The sequence below is a fragment of the Pongo abelii genome, chromosome 12 (genome assembly GCF_028885655.2).
Source record: "Pongo abelii isolate AG06213 chromosome 12, NHGRI_mPonAbe1-v2.0_pri, whole genome shotgun sequence".
NCBI lineage: Eukaryota > Metazoa > Chordata > Mammalia > Primates > Hominidae > Pongo > Pongo abelii.
In genome coordinates this window covers 38,227,356-38,248,350 of record NC_071997.2, presented here as the reverse complement: position 1 = coordinate 38,248,350, position 20,995 = coordinate 38,227,356, and the positions used below count along the sequence as shown (strand labels likewise).

The following is a 20,995-nucleotide window of genomic DNA, read 5'->3' as shown; positions in this document are numbered from 1 at the left end:
AGAGAAGGCAGAAGGTGAATTTGTTTGAGAAATATTATTGTTTGGTCCAACTATTTTGTTATTTTTCTCCAAAAATATGACAACATGAGCAAGTAATGTGAAAGTGCCAAGAAATTGATGTTTCATGGCAAAGCCAACAGTCTCTGGAATGCTTAAATCATGTTACATAGAGCTGTCATTTCCTTCTCCCTGAGCATCTGTAGGTGGTGCATGAAAGCAGTTGAGTGTAATATAGTAATGATTTTTCATAGGTCTTTCTAGATGGATCTTTCTCACTCATCATCAAACTCTATAAAAGTATCTGGTGATATTTTAGCTCCTGGAGTGTTTTGATTATTTTGTATGAAACTTTATAGCCAAAGCATTGGGTTTCTAACACTCTCACAACTAAAGAATATAATAGTTTGATTATTTTTTAAAAAGTTTGAGATGAGCTGGTTTAGGGCATTGATAGTCCTTGGAAAACATTGCTAGGCTTCTACAGGAATATCTTTACAATTTGGGGTAATTGGGCTGCCATTTTAAGGCTTACATTGGAGTTTCAATCTTAAGGAGGGATTTTGGATGTGGATCATTGATTATGGGAAGAATTACATATATTTGCAGCCTTCTAACCACTTCACATATGATAATCATTATTCTTGCTCTTTCTCAGAATCTTCATCATCATCATCATTAACATCATCACAGCTGACATTTACCGAACATTAGCAATGTGGTAAGCACTGCAGTAAGAGTTTTCATGTGTCTACTCATGTAATCCTCAATGGAACCTTAAAGGTGAGTAATGTCATTGCCCATTTTATAGATTAAGGAACTTAAACAGAAGGATAAGTTTAACTAACCCAGGATCACAGGGGTAGGGAGCAATGCTCAGGATAGAAGTCCAAGATGTTTGTCTCCAGACAACTCTCTTAACCTCTATATGCTGCTGTTTTTTCATTTCTTTAAACCTGACGTCACTGCTAAATTATGTGTGATTATTTCCTCTATATGAGAAAACAAGGTTGAGAAAGAAGAGAAGCCTTGGTAAGGTCATAGGGCCAGCAAGTGGAAGGCTGGTCTGTGTGGCCATTTGCAGTCCCTGCACTGCTTTTCAAAGTGCCTTGCACACACTTTTGGTGTCTTGTATTTTTCTATGTCTTGCCTTTGGTTCCAGTGTGTGGTGATTTTCACAACATTTGTCCAAGAACCATCTAGTTTTCTAATGTTCTGGCCTTTTCAAGTGAAGAAATAGGGAATGTGGCTGAATACTGAGACTGTGCTAAGAAAGATAATACAAAACTTCTGATTCCATCAATAATTATTTTGTAGAAAGTGTGACTAATGGTCCAGAGGGAATAGAAAGCTCAGTTCCAGTTTGACTCCCTGCTGTTTACTTCTGTGTGATGGCAGGTTGCTCATCAAATCAATCTCTGCTTGGAATTATAATGGTTGCCAACAGATACACTTGATATTACTTTTTAAAATAATAAATAAGTAAGTATTGTCAACTAGTAGACATTCATAAATATGTTTTGGACAAAATAATGACCTTAGACCATTTCACTTCAACCTTCTTTCTGCAGAAAGTGAGATGAATATGACTTGCAGAGGTGTAATGAGAATTAGTCTGTACACCTAAGGTGTAGAGCCCACAATTTGTTACCGAAGAAGCACTCAAAAATGGCAACTACTGTTTGCTATCAGAAACCAGTTGCCTCAGAGTGTAGGTTAGCTAGTGTCTCTGTCTTTGAATGCAAAGACTGAGTGTGGGAGAATGTTTATTCACTTAAATTTAGCTTTCTAGTGTTTTACTTTACAACTTCTCAAGTCCAGCTAATAATCCACCTTCCCATTAGCTGGATAACTCTGAGGAGGTAGGATTGTGCCCCTTTCTCCCTCAGATGCTGCTGCGAGTCCCAAAGAATTGTGAGCTGAGCATCTTACTATGTGTTTTGCTTTAGCTGGATTTATGTTGCCACCTGGTATAAAAAAAGATGGAAAGCAGGCTCTTGATTTTTATCCCCTAAACTTTGAGGAATTGGGGAAGATTTAGGATAATTGATGAAGGGAGTTTATTACTTAGTTTATCCAGTGCTCCTGGGTTTTTCCCAGGAGGTCTGGAAATGGAACCCATCTCTGCTCAATATTCTAAACTCTCCTTAACATCTTACCACTGAATATCCCTCTGGTTTAAGTCAGTCTTCTCCAAAGCAGGGTGTGCACACTTCAGGGCATGGAAGATTCATAGAGTTAGAGGAAGAATATATTGAAATTTTCATTTCCATTTATTTTTGTTTAAGCAAAACTAACTTAGCCATTATTATCTTTAATGCTGGCATTCCTCCTCATGGCCTATATGTTGGTAGGGCTGTCACACCTGTCATGACATTTGCTTTTGGTGAATAGTGACTTATGGAAGATTTTTTGGAACCAGTCAAATGGATTTGTGAGTTATAGTAACCACCTTTACCTAAACTAACCTAAAAAAGTAGACAACAACTTAAAAAGTTCTACAAAAACAAACAAGCAAAACATAGTTGAATATTGGTAATTCAAGCACAAGCAAAAGATAAGAAAGTGGTCAACTTGACCCTTACACTCTTGGTATGATTTCCATGTCAGCCATCTCATGGTAAAATTAATGACAGTTTGGTTAGTTCTGACAAGATGCCATTCTAATAAATTAGAAATGCAAGGTTAGTTACATCCATTATTGCTGATACTTCCTGCTCTAAGTATATCTTATCTTGAGACTTTAGCTAATGATAGCAGCACACCTATACAATTTACCAATAAATAAGGCAACACACCAAGTCTAGTATTATGTCCTTTATTTCCTCTGTCAAATTAGTGCCTCTAATCTTCCTAATCTTTTCTTTCAATCCTTCTCTTTGCAGCTAGACTCACTGTTTACAAACACAAATCAAATTGCATCAGACCCACTCACTCCCACTCCCAGCTTAGAACTCTGCAGTTGCACTTGGAATCAAATTAAAAGTCTTTACCGCAGCTTGTGAGGCCTGGGATCCAGGTTTATCCTAACCCTTCAACTTCATCACATACTCACCTTCCTTTCTGCTACCTACTTTATGGTCACCCTGTTTTTTTTCTCCATTCCTGGTACAAGTCAAGTTCTTTTCTGTCTCAGGATAGTTGCACAAGCTATACTCCTGATAATAGCTGCCATCTCTATTCCTGTGGAGTTCAACTATAAATATGTCCAAATATGTACATTTCTCATAGTCAGTGCTAAGTGCAGCAACTCTTTCACTTTAGAGGTTATAATCTGCTTAACCAAGACCGCTGATCTCTAGAAACTTCACTAATGAGTTATGCCTTTGAATTTCATGTGTTATTTTTTCTCACTCTTACAACAAGATAACTGGGCTATTTGGTATTTCCTGTTGCTATCTATATAATTTACTCACCATACTGGATCAGATGATCAAGGTCTGCCCACTATATAAGGTAAAGGAGGACAGTTGTCATAGCCAATGACTAGTTAGCCAGTAAGGATGTACTGCCATCTCTGCCAGGTGAAGGCAAACTGCTTCTACTTGTACTGACTAATTGAGTCAGGGGAAAAGTGTGTTCCTAGTAAATATTAGCATACCAGGTGTTAGGGGTTGTGTTGGTCTCTTCAATAAATACATGACTTTTAAATCACAGCTTGACTAAATTTATAACAACTCACAGCTATTCTTTTTTTTTTTTTTTTTTTTTGAGACGGAGTCTCACTCTTTCACCCAGGCTGGAGTACAATGGCACAGCCTTGGCTCACCGCAACCTCTGCCTCCCAGCTTCAAGTGATTCTTCTGTCTCAGCCTCCCAAGTAGATGGGATTACAGACATGTGCCACTATGTCTGGCTAATTTTGCATTTTTAGTAGAGACAGGGTTTCTCCATGTTGGTCAGGCTGGTCTCGAACTCCCAATCTCAGGTGATCTGCCCACTTCAGCCTCCCAAAGTGTTGGGATTACAGGTGTGAACCACCGCAGCCGGCCATCACAGCTATTCTTAAGTGTCATTCGGATTCACCATTCTTGCATTTTAAAAGTCCTTTATGGTATCACTAAGCTATGCTATTTCTCCCAGAAGTACAGTAATGCTTTTGATTTACCAGTTTGTCCAGAGGTGGAACAGGAAGGTCCAACAGCTCCACTTGGTCCTTTCTACCATGGTAGTCTTTACTCCAGACTGCAGGGGATCAGTGTGGGAGTAATGCCAGTACTAAATGCATTTATTCCAATTATACCTGCAGAAACCATGGACATACCATAAAATAGATCTGGCAGTCTACAAGGCCACTGTGAGACAAATTTAGATACACTCTTTATTGAGTGTCTTTCCATAAATCCTCACTGTAACCATTCAACCATTGTGTTCTTAGGATTAGTGTCAATTCAGAGCTAACACCTAAGAACCCCCTGAAGGTCTGGGCATCTCTCATTCACAGTCAGTCTTTAAATAGCCGCAGGTTACTCTGGGAAAGAACTGGGGAGATTTACAGCACATACTTGAGGCCAAGTTTCAGGATACTATCCCAGTAGTTCCTCGACTCTCTCCTCACTCAAGGGGCTCAGGATCTGTAAACTAGCTTAGGTATGGGATCTGGCTATGGATTTATACCAGTACCTCTGTGAAGTTGTATTTTTTTCCATCAGAGATAGTGATTTCTGGATTATATTAATCAAGTCATATCATTTTTGCCAACCCATCTATTTTATTCGTAGGAAGCCAGTAATAAGCCTCCACAGATTTCTAAGTGTCAGTACCCTCCGATTGCTACTGTATCTCTGTGGTCTATCACAGAAATTGAGCCAACTTTGTCTCTGATAATTAAGCCTCACAACTGGGTCCCTGCCACCCTGAGATAGCATCATTGCTATTGAAATCAGAACAGCCAGATCAATAGCAAAATCTCTCATCATCATTTCAAGGCTACATAGAATAGCCACACAGAGCTCTTCAGAGACGCTGGGAAGACTCTCCCTAATCTGTTTCTCTTTGCTTTGCTATGGGGTGAGGTTAGGAGGTAGCTAAGTGTGTTGCACATGAGAGGTCCACTCTCCCATGTCCATCTACTTAAGCCTCCAGTTTCCTTAATTTACAATATGCCAAGGAAGCTTCCATCTCAACTGTGCTTACAGGCCACCACAGATGCAGGCTTCAACTAATCAAACAACCAAATCGTGAGAGCCACTCCCAGCTATGTGAGCTAAACAACAAATCCCAAATTTTTGAGGTAGTACATCCGTCTTTCTCTTTCTTTCTGTCTATGCATATATAGATACACATACACACACACACACACGTATATACATATATACATATACAGTGTCTTCTTTGAGAATATGTTCCATATTTATTTTCATATTTATAGAAGAATATACATTACATGATTTATATAAGATATTAATACCTTATATATCAGTAATATATACTATGTTAAAATATGTATACATATATGCATATAATTATAAATAATATTAGCAAGATCTTCCATTCTCTGGAGCAGTGATTAGACACCTAGAGACTCGTAGGGGAATAAGTGATTGACAACCCTAAAGCAGAGGGGCATGAGGAATTGCTGTGGGAGCTGAAGCCATGGAAGAAGGGCCACCTGGAGGCAGCTGCAGTTGTGAAAGGTCATGGCTGCTACCAGAGGCATGGTACAGGAGGAAGCAGGAAATAATGCCCTACTCTCTATCTTCTGGCTTCTGGTCTTTTGGTGATTGCTCGCTGGCTGAAACCAATTGGAAATCAACCAGCAAGGGAGCCCTAGTGATGTCCTTTGTGCAGATCAGCCTCCCAGGAAATACAGAAAGATAGAAAAGATTGGCAAATGGTCTAGAATGGAACTATGCAAATGGAGAATAACCAGCAATCCATTAAAAAATCGGAGTCAATATACAACATCCCAAGTTTACATTTCAGAGGCTCATTCATTATAATTCTCATCAGTGAAACATGAAACAAAACTTTATTTGGAATTTGTCTAAGACTTGTAAAGTTACTCTTTGACCAAGGAAAATCTTATTGCTTCCTGGACACAACTGAAGGTAGGCATTGCTCCCACAGCTGTAAACTTTCCAATTCCCCCCATCCCCACTATATTGAGAAAACATTAATCTAGGCATTTTTATGCATTTCTGTTTCTGCCATGCCTACTGGGATGAAGGGGTAAAGACAAATGTATTGAGGGAATTTCCAACTCCATGCTTAAATTACTTCTTTTTTCTATCTCTTTAAATTCATGCCTTCTGGAAATCATATTCCTGGATGTATCCAATTTTCATGCTTAATACAATTGTGATTAAGAGATATTTGCTTGTTAATGGTAACTGATAGTGTAAATCTATTTGAGCGTTGTAATGTTCATAAACTCTTCTCTTTGATACTGTTAAAGTATTACAGGTGTCCTTCCTTACCAGCTTTGTAACCCCAAGTAGAGCTCTGTTAATATTTTATTTACACAAGGGCATGAGTCCACAACCCTTTGGTGGTCAGGCCACCCTTGGCATGGAAAGTATTGTTATAATAAGAAATATGTTTACATATGGTATTTCTTAGACCTTAGTAGAGATACTTATCTCCAATAAACAGAAGTATATACTGAAACAAAAATTAACAGACTATAATTATGAACATTTTTACATATATAAACATTATATGTTAACTTGGTAATTTGGGGGAATCTAGATATATAGGAAAACTAAAACATCATCTGTAATTCCACTATTGGGATGTTCATTATTAACATTTTTGTATGTATTATGTCAGTGCTTTTTTTCTTGATGTACATGTAGTTTATATATATGTATATATATAATTTCTATGTCTATATGTTATGAAATCTATATATCTTACATATGTTGATACATATATGTGATATAACATTGATATCAGTTTGGAAATTTTTTTAAATTACTATATTATTTGTATATATTTTAAATAATCTACAATGTAATCTTTAGTGATTTCATGTTGTTACATTATTTTAACTAGTCATAATTTATAACCAATTTCCTATTTTAAAAAATTGCAAACCATAGTCTATCAAGCCCCTTAATTTTAGAAAAAAATTCTATGTATTTATGATAAATACTTCGAAGTATAATTACCTGCAAGTGTACTTACTGAGTTAAAAGATTGCATGGATTATTTATTTTTTAAAGTTTTATGTACTAATGTAAAAGAAACACAATCAGTTGTTTTGTCTGCATTCATCACAGATATTTTTGTATGCATTGGATATGAAAAGTGTCAGAAGGTTTGAAACCCTGATGGATTATTCTGGGTGGAACATTTTCTTTTTTGACAGAATGATTGGCTTCTTGGTCCTGTCTCTCTGCTTCATTGAACAGGAGTGCCTGTTCTGTTTGACTTCATCCATTTTGAAGTTTCAAATGGGCACAACCTCTAAGACAGAGTGACAAAAGGCCATCAATCAGCATAAATTGGTGCTCATTCCACAGGTCTGATCCTGGGTTTGGAGAGACTGTCACTGGCCATTCCTTGGGATGTATATTTGTCCTTCATATTGATGTAGCTAGTCCAGAGGCAGCAGGTCGTAGTGCATGGTAAAGATTCTAGCATTAAGTGCATTTTTTAAAACCTGGAACACATACACGTAGCTTGAATTTTGAGAGCACCCTGCTTTCTCCTAGATATTCTGTTCGCTTGTTAGCAGGTCAGTATCATTCTTGAAATTATTGATTTTCATTGACCATACAACCATCCCTGTATGCCTCCTTGTAGGAAGAAACCATGCAGAGCTCGGATATTAATTTTGTGGTTGTCTTTAAAAAGAATTATTACCTTTGGGCATCCAAAGGCTGAGCTGGAGAAGCAGCATTAAAATCAATGCCAAAAAAAAGAGCTTCTGGCTAGACCTTATGTTTGGCAATAGTAGAAGCAACTAAACAGCCTTTGTTTTGAATGAGTATAAAGAAAAATAATAATCTTTGCTGTGTACACTATTACCCATTCCTTCTGGGGAGAATGTCTTTAGTGATGATATAAGAGAGCAGATACATGGCATGTAAGTGCATTACGGAATTTTCCTAAATGCTTCCTCTAAGCTGTCTGAGAGAAGGGCTTTCGGATGACTGACTTCCCGTTCTGACTAGTGTAGGCTTGAGCTAGCAGTTCGCTGAGTGTGCTCTCTCTCTTTTCCTCCTTCCCTCGTTGTATCTGTTCCCCTCTCTGTCTCTGCTCCACCTCTCCCTCATTCTTCTCTCGCTACTTCTTCCTTTTGTTTTTTCTTTCTTTCTTCTCCTTTTTTTTAATTTTTTTAAAATTGCAAACATAATACACGTTAATCACATTAATTGTGGAAAATTGAGAAATATAGAAAATTATGAAGACGGGAATTAGCAAAATCATCTGTAATCCCATTTCACAGAATGAAATGCTTCATGTTGATGGGAGTGGAAAGGAGTGTGTGTGTACGTGTGTATGCACAGCCATGTTTGCACACATACATATACACACACAGGTATCCATATATAGTTAGCCAAGATGGCTAGCATTAATTTTTTATTAATAAGACCAATCTGGTTGTTCTTAACTAGTAATTCTCTTTTAAGATATGGAATGTTGTCAATGGAAAGTGTTTTGCCACTGAAAAATTAAAAGCTGATGCAATTTCTGAAAATATATTTCCAAAGATTGATGTAGAGTCTCTTCTGTTTTGAGTATTGTTTTGAATGTGCTTGAGGAGGAAGGTGGGTAGTCTCAAAATATCTCTAAGGACCACCTTGTTCCCTATTCCTCTGTCCCCCTACCCTCCAGGGCAGATGCCGCTAATGTGCTATAGGAAAAGGCTCCAAAGGGGTCACTAAGAAATTGCAGTTAAGGTTAAAGATGTTTAGAATGTGTTCAAGAGTAAAAATTGATTTGGAGACTTCACTTGGAAGCATTAAAAATTATCTTAAGCCAGAGAGGCAGGCTCCAAGCACTATAATGCCCCAAAGGAGGATCTGCTCAGGACAGAGAAAGCACAACTAAGAAGTAGCATCTCTTACAGAAAATGCTTGGGACCTCCATCTCTCCCTTCATCATCAACCAGGCATGCAGCCTGCCCAGGTGGTCTAAGCTGGGGACTGGCCATGCCTTCTGCTGTCCTGTGCTATTTAAAATGAAGAGACATAAAAAGAAGGCAGATGCATGTATGCAACCATCAGAGGTTGAAATGTGGCAGCTGATACAATGATCTTACTCTCGGTTTGCTGTATTTTTGTTTAATTGTAAATATGAGCAGGAGAGAAATTCCCATGCGGGGACTCAAATAGTGGTTACTTTCAAAACTATTACTGTTTTCTCTCAGTAGATGGCACTGTTTTGAATGAATACATTTTGGTTGAGTTCAATTGGAAAAGTGAACAGAATAAGGCTTCTCTGAATGAAGAAGAATGCATTCTCATAAACTCCAAAGCTTTGCTACCAAAGATAGAAATAGCATAGTAGCAAAAGTATGTTTTCTAGCTCCTAAATCAGCACTATTCTATAGAAATATATTGGGAGCTATATATGTATTTTTAAAGTTTTATAAAGTAACATTGAAATAAGTAACATAAAAGGTGAAATTACTTTTAATAAAGTATTTCCTTTAACCCAATATATCAAAAATATTAAAAATTCAACATGTAATCAATAATACAATTATTAATGAAATATTTTGCATTCAGCTGGCTAGCATTTCAAGTCCTCAATAGCCAGTAGCTAATATGATATTATACTACTCAATCTGGCTGGTTACTCCTCTTTTTCTCCCTTCTTTCCTGAAAAGAGGTGTGATTTTCCAGAATAACTGGCCTGAACAGACTCCATGTTTGCACTTTTTAAGAGTAAATTGTTGTGTGGAATTTCATCCTTGCTGAAGTAGGGTCTTTGACTTTGCGAAAAGATGTATGTACTAATGCCACTTTTGGTCCTACAGAAGACTACAATGCCAGCATCTGGGATAACTACTAGAATGTTCTCTGCCATCCACTAAGCATTGAATCCCTCCAGACACTGTTACAACAGGTAAGAGTCATCCTTGTATTTATAAAAAAGATGAATTAAGCGAAAAGTTTGAAGAGACACAGTGTGACTTGCATCTTTCTCCATCCGTTTCTCTCCATTTAGTCAATTCAGTTGACATTTGTAAAGTTCCAAACTGCTTCCCAAAGTTTGTCAGGTGCTGAAGATGTACAAAAGAAAAAGGTTGCTTCCCATAAGATCACAGTGCTATGGGGGAGTGGACAGGTAAGCAGACAATTACACAGAATGGCATAAATGCTATTAAAACATGTTCAAGATATAATAAGAGTTAAGAAAATGCACATACTTTCAGATAGACGGTGCTTGTGTTAGGAGGTGGGGAAGTGGGTAAGCTTTCTGAAGGGTTTGGTGTCTGAGCTGAGTCATTGAAGGATGAGTAGGGCCACAGGACTTGGAAGATGGCATGTTCAGTTCAGGAAGGGTGAGGATGCACCAGGTAAGGCCAGCATAAGCACTGCCTGGAGGTGTGAGAGGATGTGGTATGTTTAGAGAACTACAAGTAATTGAGGTTTTCTGGTGTGTATAGGGCGGCAAGAGATGGACAATGCCTGGATCATCAAAGGCCTTGTATTTTATGCCAAGGCATTAAATTCAATATTGAAGACCAAAAGGATTAAATAATTTTTATTAGAGGCATGATATGGGTAGATTTCAATTTCAGAAAACTCACAGTACCTTTAGTGTAGAGAATGGAATTGAAGGGGACAGGAGGAGGTATGGAGACTCAGGTTTTGGGCTTTTAGCAGCAACTCTAGGAGGAATTAGGAGAGCCTGACATACAGCAGTAGCCACAGGGATGAATTCCTCTTGTATTTGAGAGATATTTGGGGAATAAGATTAATAGGAATTTAATTAGGGTGATTTGCTGCATGGGACGGAGACCAGCACTAAGGAGAGAAAGAATTGATTCAGGTTTTATAGGCTCAGAAGTTTCTATAACTTTGGGGATGTATCCTCCAGAAAAAAATAATACAAAATTAAGAATTTACATGGTGATGCTGGACACATGGGTCTGGAGAACTATGGATCATAGATGCCTCTGGATGTCATTGGCACATGAGTGAAGCCACAGGAATAGATGATACCACCCAGGCTGGAGTAGGAATAGAAAGCTGTGGCAAGCAGTTAACAGGCATAATTACTTGTAGGTGGCTAAAAGCAAAACAAACTGGGCCAAACAGGTCAGCACAAAGACCTGCCCTCTAGTAGAAAGGAACTGTTACAACAGGTTGTAACAATGTAGAGAGATTGCTGTCATCGTGCTTTAGGCACAAGTAAGATTGTAGCAAAGATGAAACTGACCACAACTGGTTAAATTCAAAATGGCCAAAATCTTGATCTACTGCTGACCATTTTATCAGAAAATGTATGACACTATTACCATAAAATTTCCATGGGGAAGCCTCTCACTTTTATCATGCACCTGATGCCATGACCAGATTGACCACATTTAGTCAAGAAAAGGGTGGCACCCCCCGATTCTGGGAATTGCCTACCCATTTCCCAGAAAATCCTTCCCCTTATTATAGAATACTCTGTGACTTCATTATGCTTACCCACATAGTGTTTGAATCCTGACCATGTTGTGCACAGCTCATTCTTTCGAGCACACATGCACACACTGCTCTCCTGAGTGTATGCTTGCTTTTGCTCCACAATAAAGCTTCTATACTTTCACTGTAGTCTCACTTTCAAATTTCTTTGCACTGCAAAGACAAAAACCTGTATTGGGCTACTGACAACAAAGCTGTGGCAAATCTCTGGAAAAGCCCAACATTCAGCTGTGGGAGAAAGAAGAGAATTATTCAAAGTAGTGTGAGCAGGAAAGGCTCCAAGGGTGTGAAGAAAACGAGGCCAGAGTGCTCTGGAAGCCAACAGGAAGGGAGTCTCCAGAATTGTGCAAGTGATGCATTTTCAGGTTTGCTGCCATTCACAACAGACAACCTACCAGCTTTCATGGTCTAAAGAGGGCTTAAATTTAATTTGCAAATATCTTCAGAGAAGAAACACAGTCTCTAGTCTATAGTGAGTTACAAGTGACTGATACCAGCTCTTCATTAGAAGGTTGTTCTTTCTTCCATGAACTACAGGGGTAAAAAGAAGGGTTAGCACTATCCTAGCTCCCTGTTAATTCTTGCAAATCAGCACTCTTTTATACCCCTTTATAACATATCCCATTTCAATGCATGCATTGGGTAGAAGGTATGCAGTCTTCCCCCTCCTCATTGGTGGGTGCCATTTATACACTCCTGGCCAATCCCCTCATTCATGAATGATATTCATACCTTCCTTAAAGTCATCATGCTTAATGTCTTCTATAGCATTGAATAAACTATACTATTTCCTTCACAGTGACTTCACTTCTGTTCTGTGGCTGACATTGGAACTTCTCTTTTTGTAGCTGTTGTCCCTTATATTTTCATTATATTATGTAAAAAACAGAAACTGATCAGGCACATGAATTCTGAGCATACTTTGTTGAAACTCTGGTCTCCCTAGCTGGTCTCAACCTGGTCTCTGGACCTGGTCACTGTCCACGGCACCATCCCTTATTCTCCTTATTGTTTCATTTCCCATATCACTAAGCAAAATAAGAAAATACTCCAGTTATTAGTAAGAAACTGTGTCAGATCCTCCTACACTACTCCTTTCCAGGTGCCCAGCAGATAATTTCTCATCACAGACGCACACAGGAACTGGGCAGGGAATGATTACTGGATGGTGGGGAATGGGCTCTACTGGAGGGCTGGATTTTATCCAGTGTCATTCAAATTTGAACCCCTTAAAAGACCATTTAGGTGAAACAGAACCAGCTGGATATGGTTTGTGGTTTTTACTTTCATCCCTTGGATCTTCGGTATCTGCAAATAAAAATATAAGTAGGTTAAATTTTGTTAGGTACTTGGAACGTGGGTCCATAGTAAGTGCTGTATGGATGGATTCAGAAATACATCTACTATATAGAATTTCTTTAACCAATTAGAAAAATATGCTCTTGGCTCTCTGGCCTCTCATCACAGGGACCCAAATCATTCCAGAATGCCTCTAGGCATAGTAACTAGGACTATAGCTCAGGAAGGACCTGGGAAGTATCCACTTCAACCTCCTCCATGTTACAGAGGCAGAAACTGAAATCAGAGAGGGTAAACCACTACCAATCACCCTCTGATTGTGGTCCCTCGAGTTTCCCATATCACTGCAACAAAATAAGATAATAGATCTAAGCCTTCTGAAGGGGCTGTAGCTATGTATTCGGCATTCATTTAATGAGAATATAATGCCAGTGGCTCTGGTAGAAGTCTGCCTTAAAATGAGTTTACAATTTTGGAGATGGTGTAGAACATGTCTGAGGCATATATAAACCAAGAAGAGGCTAGGGCAGAATTTCTAATTCTAGGGAGCATGAGGCTACTGACCTTGCAGCATGAACAGTGCTGATGAGTGAAGGCAGTGAGATCACCAAGACTGTCAGTTCAGAAGGGGCCCAGAGCCCAGCTGTGCTGCATGTCAATACAAAACTCGTGTACAGATATTCAACCAGCATTCACCAGCTGTGGGTGGAAGAAATTACTTTCACTGTGTCTCTAACCCGCTTGCTCTCTGTGGCTTTGTCCACAGAAGGAGGAAGAAAGTGGTTTCTGGGCCCTGGCACTGTTGAGTGCTGGGGGAATTATGGTGAAGCCCTCAGTAGAGAAGTAGCTGGTTTAGTAGGAGACCAAAGCTGCACTGCTTTCAACTTTGCTGCTACAGGATGTCAGGTCCCAACCCACAGTGTAATCAGACAGTGGGAAAGAACATAAGTACCTAGCAGCCTTGGATGTTTAGGAAGACATGTTTATGTTCATATTTATATTTAATATTTGTATTAATACATAAGGGGTCCTTGCTAACCACTTCTCACAGTTTTCTTCTACTCTTTAAAGAGCCACAAACTGGCCGAGTGTGGTGGCTCACGCCTGTAATCCCAGCACTTTGGGAGGCCAAGGTGGGCAGATTGCCAGAGCTCAGGAGTTCGAGACCACCCTGGGCAGCATGGCAAAATCCCGTCTCTACTGAACACACACACACAAAATTAGCATGGCATGGTGGCACATGCTTGTAATCCCAGCTACTTGGGAGGCTGAGACAGGAGAATCCCTTGAACCCAGGAGGCAGAGGTTTCAGTGAGCTGAGATTGTGCCATTGCACGCCAGCCTGGGCAACAGACAGAGCAAGACTCTGTCTAATATAAATAAATAAATAAATAAATAAATAAATAAATAAATATCCACAAACAGTTGTATTATTTCTGATAAAATGACTATTTCTATTTCTGGGTAGACAGAATTTTCTATACCTTTTTTCTTTCTGTCTGACTTTTAACAGACATGTTAAAAAGATGTAAAAAAGATGACTTTTAACATCTTTCAATGCCCTCTTGAAAGATAAAAATGACCGTCTCAGTGTCTTGTACATTCTCTGCTTCTTCTGCCTTGTCCTCCTTCTTTCCAGGGCAAAAGGAGAAAGATTAAGCTGGACATATCCCTGCTGTCTTTTCCAATTAAAAAAAGAATAAATTGCTTTCCTAAAACCCTAAAAGCCAGAAACTGGGTGTGATTTTTCTTGCTGGTATGGGTTGCACACTTAATCTACCATAGTGTTGAATTATTGATGCTGTATTTCTGTTTTTCATAATTTTGTAATACACCCTGTAAACTTGGCTTCACTGTGGGCTTTCATCCTGATTTCACATTTTATTTTAGCCCACAACAACAATTAATAATTTAAAGTCTTCAGTTACATGTTATCAATCTCCTTGGGAGATTTTCAAGGCAACACTGATTGAAATGAAATTCTCTCCATATTCCTGGATGTTTATTATGGAAAGATACAGCTGCACTATTCTTCTGAAGTGTTGCATATGAGCCATACATCAATATGGTTAACCAGCATGCACATATGTTAATGTGGAGATTTAGTAGAGGTTATTTTTCACCTATTGGGTTTAGTAAGGTTATTATGATAAAGGCGGCCAAAGGGATTTGTGAAAAGACATGCTATTTAGGAAACTTCCACCATGAATTTTACAGTGCCAAGGAAAACACCTCTGTAATGTAGTGTAAATTGATTTAGGAGAGAATTGTGTGCAAGCTCATCTCAAGAGGTGGGAATGGTTGACAGAAATAACTGAACATTTGTGTTATTCCTAATTGCTAGAGTGAATGATAGGTAATGGAGGTGGGGAATTGGGAAGTTTTATTCTTTTCTTCACTGTAGTAAGTAGATTGCAGGAAAAATATATTTCTTTTCTTTTGGAAAGGGAATTAAGGCTTCTAAACTTGATGTAGCACAACCTGACAGTTTTGCAAAAAAAAAACAGCTTAAATTATTAAAATTTCCTATATTGGATTTATAGATGCCAACGAGTCTCACTAATAATTTCTTCTGTTTAACATTTACTCAAGTGGTCTCTATGTAGTTCTGAAAATAATAAGGGAATCACAAGTATTAGTGATTATATTCTAGCACAATTGTGCCTACTGGAGGCTTCTAGTGCCAGAAAGGTAGGCAGGAGGTTTTCTTTGTGTAGGATAGCCTGCTGGGCTGACTCACAAATCAACACAGCCCCATCAGAACTGACTATGCTGCAAAAATAATTTCCACCTTTCCATCCCTTAAGTATTGTCAAGTATGAGGCTCAGAACAGGTAGAAAATGCCTTTCTAGCCATTGTTCTGGTTAGTTGGTATTCATATTAATGCAGATGCATTTGCATATGTTTCAGCCAGGAAAGGACCCTGTGTTGTGAAATCATAGCATTTTGTTATAGTCCTTAGAGAGTGAGGAGGCATTATTATGAAAGCACCTGTGTTCCTGGACCATCACCAATGCTGGGCACTAAATACATGGTATCATTTCTTTGATGCATAAACAAATGCAAGGCACTTCAAACTCCATGTATCACTTCATCTAAATTGGCAACATCTCACATTAGTTTCCTCCTTTGCACTAGAATTATTTTTTCAAAGCCAATCTCTTAGACTTTCCAAACTGCCTAATTGCCTGCTCTGTCTCGTGTCTTTTGCTTCATCCTCTCCAAGTCGCCCTGAACTGTTGGAATGGTTATCCCAGATTGTGGCTTAGGTCTCCTGTCTCTTCTTCTATTTCAGGGTTTTTCCTTCTGCTCTGGAATAACAAAGGCCTAGAATTCATCTGGCCCTGGGAACACCACCATTAGCTTTATGCTTTTGCACTTCCAAGTTTTGTTCTTAGAGGCATTGGACCTAGAGCTGTTAGAAATGGAAGGTGCCTGCATGATGCTCCTGTTAAATCTCTTCAGTATTCAGAAGAGTAAATGGAGGGGTAAAGTCATACAAATGGCAAAGAGCAGTGCTGGAATGCAAAGAAGTTCCCTGACCCCCATGAGCTGCCCTTGAGAGTGCTCAGACAAAGCTGGGGTCAGTGGGTGCATACTTAGCACTTGGGCTGTCTCTGCAGGGCCTGATCCCAAGCAAAACCCTAATAGTCCTGTGGGGAAGGCGTGGGGGGCTGAAGAGAAGAATGGATAAAGTGGTGGAGGTGGGGAAGAGAGGAGAGAGATGGAAATGTCCTGTAAAAACAGGAGGGAAGTCTAAAAGCACAACTGGAGGGAAGTCTAAAAGCACAACTGCATGCATCCAGATTGCTGGTATTTCCCATTTGCAGGTGGTGCGCAGTGGCTGTGATGACAATGGTACGGTGCCTGGGCTCCAGTCACGTCTCCATTGCTAATTAGAATGAGCTGCAGAGGAGGTTCCAGTCACTGTTCCATATAATCTGTTGCTTAAACCCTGATTTTTTTTCCTTATCTGTTTTTAATTTTAGAAAAAAAGTTTTAACATGGAGATTACAGCTTCCACTGAACTGGGATTTAGTATTTTGAAACATATGAAAAGGATTTCTAAAATCGAAAGATCTATACTTTTTCCTCTTTCCATCTGGAGTCAACTGAATATTCAACTTTTCCATTGAACAGACAAACAAACAATTGTGCTCCTGACTTTTTCCAGGCATTAAACAATACAATAACAAAAATGAAATGCAAATAAATATACTTTTAAAACTTTAATCCTACAGCAAAAGATTCTACTGGCTAATAATGCTACCTGCCTGAAACTTTGTATTCTGATATTTTTTCTTAATAAAAAAGTATTTTTTTAAAGTTTTGCCTATTTTTTTTTTTTTACAATTTAGGTATCCAGCATGATGTGTTTGTCTTCCTTGTTCATTAAGATCTTTATTAGAATTTTAATTCTGTTTTTATGAGACTATATCATAAAATAATTTGAATAAATTTATATACACTATGACAATGCATCATACATTTTTAAAACCTGGTCTAAATAGTTTAACTTTCATTCATCTACAGGTCTCATATGTCAGATGATCTTTTGTTGGGCAGATGTTGCTACTCAGGGAAAAAAAAAAAAAAGAAAAAAATGTGCATTGGGTAAGTGTCCTCTAGTGATGTCAAAGTACTTTATCTGGATTTAAGGATCTGGTTCTCAGAGTTCAGACACCTTGTACAATATTAGTCCCGCTATAAATTTAAAATTTTATACAATGAAAGATATTGAAATCCTTACTTACCGAGAGGATTTTAGATATCCCTCTGTGTGAGAATGAATAATAACAGGATACATGGTAACTGATGGATTTTAGGATGTATCTGACAACTCTTCTTCATTTAAACCCAATGAATGGTGTAACCTTAATGGTAAAGCTTTAGGTAATTCCATGCTGCATAATGAATTGCCTTAGACATTTTCTTATTCAATTAAGAAAATAAACACACATCTAAAGAAAGAAATAGTCCACACAAAGGAACTAGCACTGCACCGAAGTGAGACAAGCAAGTTTGACATTCTTCTTTGCTACATACCAGCAATACTGTCTTGAGCAGTTGTCTTTGTCTGAGCTTGTGCAATATTCTTGAGTCCTTTTCTGAACTGAAAACAGGGTGATTTGTCTGATGTATAAGTGGAAAGAGTTTGAGGAAATAGCTGGCCTATCTTAGGACCATGACCCTTCGTTCTGTTCAGCAGTGGAAACCTTAGAGCTTGTGTCCCGGATGTTGTTGTAAGCTACTAAGTTTGTGATAAGTTGTTATGCAGCAACAGGGAAGTGATACAATATCCTTGTGATTAAATTAGATTTTATCTGACATTTTGGAGTGATTGGAACATGCATTTTTGCTTTTGAGCCAATGGCCACAGTACTTTTTATTAAAAAGTCAGGGCTATAGGACTAAACAGTGGGAAAAAATTATGGACTATCATAGGTCATAAAAAACATGCCAGAACTATTTTCTTATTTCTAAAAACACTCTCAAGTGATAAACAGAGATGTTTTTATACCTGTCGTATGACAAGAAGAGTCTGAAGTCATTTCTGAGTCTAACTACAGTCCACATCTATGAGAATCTGAGGGGTTGGACATAAAAATATGCACATATAATTATGGCAAAGAAAGTTTTGAGTGGAGTGGACAGTGTGACTTTCTCCAGTACTGTTGAAATCTACTTGCTTGAGTTTGACAAAAACAAACTATGGCGTAGAATTGAAAACATAGTGGTAGATGATACTGCTTTTGTCTTGCTCCAGGCTTTGTTATTTTATCTCACGCTGCTTATACTTCTTTAGAAACTACTATTAATCAACCATTGCACACAGGGAAAGTTGTTCTCCTATCCATGAATATGTCATTACCCTAATTTAGGTGCCATATATTGAATTTATAATGTAAGGTATAAATATGAATTTTGCAATAATCAATCAAATAGGAAGAATAATTTACACCATAAAAGAAAGAATTGTGTTATTTTAATATCTGAATAGTCAAGTTTTTGATAGAAATTTGACTTTCTTAGAATTTGTCAAATTTATGCATATAAGCATACATTGAATTTTCATTTAAATTTTTATATACTTTATAAAACCAAAATTGTAGCACCGTAATTGGATTATAACAAACTCAATTTGTATGTTGTCAAAACTAGTGGATTTTAGAATGTTAGTTATTATTATTGTAGTTATAATTACTCTTGGAAGACCCAGAGGTCACCAAATATAGCACAAAGAATCTGAAAGTGCTAATTAGAAAAATTCTAGAAAATTTAAATCTATGTTAATTATGAATGACATATTTATCTCTTGTCTTTACCTCATGCCTTTAAATACCATGATTTTTCTAAGTTTTCATCATCCAAAATACCAGTTGTTATGCCTTTTGAGATACTTCACTTATTGTGTAAATAATCATTGAGAACTCTCCAGCCCAGTCTCTCTCTGTGCACACACACTCACACACACACACACACAGAGGGAGAGAGAGAGAGAGAGAGAAATTTATTTTTGAACCATTTGAGGATGATTTACCTACCCATGGCTTTAATCTCTAAGTACTTCGAGGTATATTTCCTAAGAAAATCATATTATCTTACTTAAAAATAGCACAGTTATCAATGCTAGTAAATTTTACATTTACATATTTTAATTAATCTACCACTTACATTCTAATTTTACCCTTTATAAGCATTTTCCCCCCTCTAGTATAGGTTTGTGTGGAACTGAGGCTGCATTTAGTTATGTCTCTTTGGCCTTCTTTTATCTGGAACATTTCCATACCTTTTTATTTTCACCTTTTAAAACATTGATTTTTTTAAAAATAATTTTTTAAAAATAATATTCTCACTTTGAGTTTGATAGATCCTTGGGATTAGATACAGGTTTTGCTTTTTTGCCATGAATACTGTATAGTTGGTTGTGTCATTTTCAGAGTCTCTTGTCTGGAGTCACATGATGTCTATTTGTCCACTTTTGGATGATGTTAATTTTGGTGCATTGGAGTGATGGTCAGTTTCATGCATCAGCTTGGCTAGGCTGCAGTCCCTGGTTATTCAGTCAAAACTAATCTAGGTGTTACACTAGAGGTATTTTTTTTTTGTACATATGACTAAAGTTGACTTTCAGTAAGTGAGACTCCCAAATAATCTTAGTGGCTTGATTCAATCAGTGGAAAGGACTTACAAGCAGAGCTGAGGCTTCCCTGAAGGAATAGTTGTTCTTCCTGTGGACAGAAGCTTTGGCTCATGCCTGAGAGTTTCAGCTGCCCTTCCTGATGGCCTGCGGTATGGACTTGTCTACTCAGCCCTTACCATTGTATAAGCCAACTTCCTGCAATAAATCTCTTTATATATGTCTCCTACTGTTTCTTTTTTTTTTTCCTTGTTCAACCCTAACTGCTAAAGATTCAAATCTGCATTAGTTTCCTATTTCTGTCATGACAAATTACCATAAATTTAATGGCTTAAAGCAACAGAAATTTATTATTTTAGAGTTCTGGAGTCCAAAAGTCTAAAGTGTGTTGGCAGGGCTGCATTTCTCTAAAAGCTCTAGGGAAGATGCCATTTTCTTGCTTTTTATACTTGTAGAGACTGCCTGCATTCCTTGACTCATGGTCCCACAGAATTCTGACCTCTCCTTCCTTTGTCAGTCTCCTTCCGAATCTTAACACTCCTGACTCCCTTACAAATACTTTTGTGACTGTATTGGGCAGACCTTGATAATCCAGGAAAATCTCCCTATCTCAAAGTCTTTGATTTAATCGTATCAGCAAAGCATTTTTTGCCGTATAAATTGACATATTCACAGGATCTGGGGGATTAGGAGGCAGTCATCATTGGAGAGAGCCATCATTTTGCTCATCCCAGCTTGGCCCTCTGACTCCCAAAGATTCACGTCTGTCCCATATGCAAAGTGCATTCACCCCATTTCAAGGTCCCCCAAAAGTCTGAACCCATTATGCCATCACCCATCAAATAAAAATTTCATTTAAGTGTCATTAACTCAAAACTCCTGAATCTCATCATTTAAATCATCTGCATTTGGTATGGGTGAGGCTCTGTGTGTAATCCATCTTGGGGCAAAATTTCTCTGCATTTG

General features: G+C 38.0%; 1 long non-coding RNA gene across 2 annotated transcripts in view; it reads left to right on the top strand.

Moving 5' to 3' along the window:
* Window positions 1-20,995, top strand: part of LOC112132093 (uncharacterized) — a 117,179-nt gene that overhangs the window by 77,582 nt on the left and 18,602 nt on the right. For both annotated transcript variants that reach the window (XR_008522269.1, XR_010136253.1), the window contains exons 2-5: window positions 656-780; window positions 9,929-10,017; window positions 10,120-10,239; window positions 17,422-17,502. This is a non-coding gene — a long non-coding RNA (uncharacterized LOC112132093). The remainder of the gene's footprint in view (window positions 1-655; window positions 781-9,928; window positions 10,018-10,119; window positions 10,240-17,421; window positions 17,503-20,995) is intronic.